This window comes from Nicotiana sylvestris, chromosome 10, assembly GCF_000393655.2.
Source record: "Nicotiana sylvestris chromosome 10, ASM39365v2, whole genome shotgun sequence".
Taxonomy (NCBI): domain Eukaryota; kingdom Viridiplantae; phylum Streptophyta; class Magnoliopsida; order Solanales; family Solanaceae; genus Nicotiana; species Nicotiana sylvestris.
The window spans coordinates 73,522,457-73,528,250 of NC_091066.1; positions in this window are offsets into that span (position 1 = coordinate 73,522,457).

Here is a 5,794-nt window from a genome sequence, read left to right on the forward strand (position 1 = left end):
AAGAACTCCAAGATACTCCCTTATCTACATCACGTACATGAGTTGAGAAAGAGGTTCACAAAGACAGAGTTCCAGCATGTTCCCAGAGTCCAGAATGAGTTTGCCGATGCATTGGCTACCCTATCATCCATGATACAACATCCAAATAAGAACTTTGTTGATCCCATTCCGGTAAAGATCCATGATCAGCCAGCTTATTATGCTCATGTTGAGGAAGAAGCAGATGGAAAGCCTTGGTTTCGTGATATCAAGGAATATTTGACAAAAGGAGAATACCCAAAACTTGCAAATCTACTCAGAAACGCACACTTCGGAGGTTGTCCAACAATTTCTTTCACAGCGGAGGAATCCTATATAGGAGGACTCCTGATTTAGGATTGCTAAGATGTATCAACGCAAAAGAAGCATCTAAACTGCTACAAGAAATCCACGTTGGGACCTGCGGTCCACATATGAATGGCTTTGTTTTAGCAAAGAAGATACTCCGGGCTGGTTACTTCTGGATGACTAAGGAGACGGATTGCATCCAATACGTCCAAAGTGCCACCGCTGCCAGATACATGCAGACATGATAAAGGTGCCTCCAAGTGAGCTTAATGCAACAAGCTCATCTTGGACGTTCGCCTCTTGGGGAATGGATGTTATCGGACCAATCGAACCCGCAGCATTAAATGGACACAGGTTTATCCTAGTAGCAATTGATTATTTCACCAAATGGGTTGAGGTAGCATCTTACAAGGCACTGACTAAGAAAGTCGTGGCGGATTTTGTCCGTGACCGTATCATGTGTCGGTTCGGAATTCTAGAGTCAATCATTATTGATAATGGCTCCAACTTCAATAGTGATTTGATGAAATCCATGTGTGAAACCTTCAAGATCAAACACAAGAATTCTATAGCTTACAGACCTCAGATGAACGGAGCCATAGAGGCCGCCAACAAGAATATCAAGAAGATACTAAGGAAAATAATAAAGAAGCATATGAAGTGGCACGAGAAGCTCTCATTTTCTTTATTGGGATACCGCACTACAATCCACACATCGACAGGAGCAACCCCCTATATGCTGGTTTACGGTACAGAGGTAGTCATTCCCGATGAGGTAGAAATTCGTTCCTTAAGGATCATACAGGAAGCAGAGCTTGACGACGCAGAGTGGGTGAAGAGTCATTACGAGCAACTAGCTCTTATAGATGGAAAGAGAATGAATGTTGTTTGCCACAGTCAGCTCTATCAGAACAGAATGTCCAGTGTCTTCAACAAAAGAGTCAAGCCGAGATAGTTCACACCGGGGCAGCTGGTGTTAAATAAAATCTTTCCACATCAAGATGAAGCCAAAGGGGAATTCTTTCCCAACTGGCAAGGTCTGTACATGGTTCACCGGGTTCTAACAGGAGGATCCCTCATACTCGCAGAAATGGACGGAGAAGTCTGGCCAAAGCCGATCAATTCAGACGTAGTCAAGCAATACTATGTGTAATCTTTATGCTTTCCTTATATGATGTAATTTCAACTACGTCTAGCATGATTCCCGTTTAAAAGGGGATACGTAGGCAGCCCTATGTGTTCGGTCACAATTCAATAAAATTTCCATTTCCCCCGCTATTGGAAACTGGGGCAGAATTTTGAGGAGGACCCTCAAAATTCCGAAGTCGATTCCAGCCATTTATCATTAACAGTCGTCAAAAGCAATAGCCCAGTAAACTGGGGAAAATTTTGAGGAGGACACTCAAAATTCCGGAGCAAGAGAAGTTGCAATGTCTTGAACCACGTCGCAGTCACCGGTTCATCTAAAGAGAACTATTCTTAATTATGTACTTATGTTATGCATTTACTAAATCATGCATATTTATTACAAAAATTGCCTTGTTTAGCAACGCTACCCTATTGATATATACGGTATCGCCGGATCAAAACCGAGCAGGTCAAGCAAAGCCAGCAGGGATACGAACTAACCTTTCCCCCTTTACAAACTCACGATTTTTCTTTGGATGTAGGCACTTGAGTTTCAAAATCATCAAATATACTATACACTCACTCACAAAGTTCAGGAATACAACTCTCCGAACCGTTGCACTTGCTCGCAACCGCTATTTTCACAACAGTATCCCCAGTAGGCATAATATCCCCAGCAATCATGATACCGCTATCCGCTATCAGCTAAGAAAAATCTATTGCCCTTTGCCATTTTACTTCCTGCATAAGGCTACCATTCTGCCTTCCGAGACTAAGCTCTGTCTCCATCTGCATTCTCTGCATTGCATAAGGCTACCATTCTGCCTTCCGAGGTTAAGCTCTACCTCTATCTGCATTCTCTGCATTGCATAAGGCTACCATTCTACCTTCCGAGACTAAGCTCTATCTCCATCTGCATTCTCTGCATTGCATAAGGCTACCATTCTGCCTTCTAAGGTTAAGCTCTACCTCCATCTGTATTCTCTGCATTGTATAAGGCTACCATTCTGCCTTCCGAGACTAAGCTTTGTCTCCATCTGCATTGCATAAGGCTACCATTCTGCCTTCCGAGGTTAAGTTCTACCTCCATCTGCATTCTCTGCATTGCATAAATCTACCATTCTAAGCTCTGTCTCCATCTGTATTCTCTGTATTGCATAAAGCTACCATTCTACCTTCCGAGGTTATGCTCTACCTCTATCTGCATTCTCTGCATTGCATAAGGCTACCATTCTGCCTTTCGAGGTTAAGCTCTACCTCCATCTGCATTCTCTGCATTGCATAAGGCTACCATTCTGCCTTCCGAGGTTAAGCTCTACCTCCATCTGCATTCTCTGCATTGCATAAGGCTACCATTTTACCTTCCGAGGTTAAGCTCTACCTCCATCTTGCATGGCTGAAAGATCGCCACATCATTTACATCTTACATCGGCTGAAAGATCGCCACTTCATTTACATCTTACATCGGCTGAAAGATCGCCACTTTATTTACATCTTACATGGCTGAAAGATCGCCACTTTATTTACATCTTGCATTGGCTGAAAGATCGCCACCTACTACTTCTCATAGGCTGAAAGATCGCCAAATCATCCGAAGGCGTCATTGTTCGGAGGCACCATTTTCATAGCCCGAGAACTCCATGCCATGGCCTGAGGACCCCTTTTATCTTTTGCATATCATTATTCAAAGGCGTCATAGTTCGAAGGCATCATTCCCATAGCCCGAGAGCACCATTTCATGGCCTGCGAATCCTTATCATACGCTTCATGACCCAGGACGTCATGGTCTGAGGACGTCATCCTAACCGTCCAAAGACAACATTTCATGGTCTGACGGGAACTTGCATCATGTTTAAATTTCCGCATAACATATGGTTCATTTGCAGGTAAACCGGCGAGCAAATGGTCGTCTCAGTAGGAGCGATCCCGCTCCAGTTCCCGCAACCTCATTAGGCTTTAACCACCCAGCCCAACCTAAATAATGCGTCCGTTCTTGGAAAACCTCCATCGGCATATTCCGCCGACGGATCCTAAAGTACATATGGTATGATTCCTGTAAGACCAAGGATATATAGGTAGCTTAGGAGCCAGAACTCAGTAAAATTCTTCAATCCATTCCGTTCGGTCAAAATTGGTCATCATATCTTTACTCGATAACTCTTTTATCCTTCCCGGATAAAGAGGGGCAGCTGTTGATACCCAATTTTTCCCTGTATATTTTTTATATGAAAAATACTTTCAAAATAGCATGTATATGCATATATAAGTATGTTCAAGTGTTTTAGTATTTTTCCTAATTTTTAAAAAGATATTTTAAATCAATTTATTGCCCTATTTTAACAGTACAAAAACCAATAATTGTTCCTCAAATTATCATTTTGGTGATTAACTTATTTTATTCTCATATTTATACCAAAATATAGCTAAGGTAATTTTTGCATATTTTTCATAAATTTATTTGGTATTTTTAAAACTAAATTGCACTTAATTGCAATATTAGCCTATTTTAAGATTTAATTGTGTTTATAATTACAAAATTGATTCCAGTATTTTTTAATTTAATATTTGTACATTATTAGTTAATTTTGTAACTTTAATTTGTTTCTATAAATCACGTTACTATTTTTTATAAAATAAAAAGAGAAAAAGTGGCTATTTAAAATTTAGCCCTAACTATTTCGATTCTAGCCAAATCAGCCTCCCCAATTAACCCAATTTCAAACCCCAAATGGACAGACCCAGTTTCAATTTAACCCTCCCCTAACCCATTTATTTTACCCGCTCGGCCTTCCCTTTTGATCCAGGCCGTTGATCATTTTGATTAACGGCCACAATTCCCCCTTTTCTTTTTTAATTCACAAACACCCCCAACCCTAATTCATTTCACCTAACCTCCTCCCCTGAAACCCCTCACATCTCTCAAACTCTCTCGAACATTCCCTAACCCTAGCCGCCTCTCACCGTCTTCAACCTTGAAACCATCGGAATCTATGGCTTCTAAGGCCATGTGAGCCCTATGCTCACCTCCCTTTGCTCATATACACTTGATACTTGAAAATTCGAGGTCTGACCTCGAAGGTTTTCACCCAGGCCTCTGCCGATTCAAGGTTCCACGACCCTCTCCGGCTCTATTCCGATATTCCATGGTAGTTTGAGCCTGATTCTGACCTCTCCGACTCAGATCAGTGACCTTTCAAAGCCTTTCTCATCTCTAGGGTTCTTCTGAAACTCCAACCCTTCGAGGTTTTCACCGATTTCTTTAGATCCGTTGTGTATCTATGCTTTCCTTGAGTTTTCATACGATTCCCCTAACTTCTCTTTCAAAAATTACTTTCAAAACCGCTTCTTTTCTGATTTAGGGTTTTCTGAGAAAATGTTAAAGTATTTTTTGACTTTCTTTTTCCTTTATGTGTATTTGCTTCTACTGTGATCTTGTATTTTTTACCGTGTTCTTATATGTTTATCTTACTGTGTTTTCCTATATGTTTTTTTGTTATACTTTTCCGGTGTTCTTGTGTTCTTCTACTGTATTTTCCTACTAAGTTCTTAAGTTTCTTTATTTGCCTTCTGTTGAGCCCTGTTTAAGTTTCTTCTAGCATGCTTCTTCTACTGTTCTTATCAATATTTTCTATTATGTTCTTTGAATCCTTCTACTGTGTTTGCATGTTACTTTGCTATCATGTTTTCTCATGAGTTCTGTTATTGAAAGAAGCATGAAGAAGTTTCAGTTCTTTTCTGAAACTTCTAAACATGTTTCAATTCAATTGCTTGCCCTCTCATCTTTGCTTTATGATTTGCCCTAGATAAGGCTTTTATTTCAAAAGATCCCTAATTCTTTCAGACTGACTTTGAGTCTCTGAACTGAGTTTGGGCTTCCTTGTTTGCATATGATTCTGACTCTTTTGCTAAACTCTTCTACATTGAATTTTCTACTGATTTTACAATGGCATGACAATTTTCTTTCATGCTCACATGCTCCTTATATATGATGAACCTCCCTCTAAATGACTTTCAAATTTTGTGATTAGTTCGTACTTCCCTCTGATTTTGGTCTGATTGATTTCCTTCCATTGTTTGCTGATTTTCCTTATGTTAAAACCTTTCCCATCTTTTTGACCCGGTTCATTCATAACAAAGTCTCATACCCTCTGATTAACAGGTTGTTAATTGATCTTCTTACCTTATTTGCACAAACCGTGTATTATCAAAACCCTGTCCTTAAATGACTTTTATGTATTCACCCATTATTTCCTACTTTGTACAAAGTGTTTGATTAATTCCTTTTCTTAAATAGTTTTACCCGTTTGAATCTGAATCCCTTAATTAAGGAAAGCCTTGT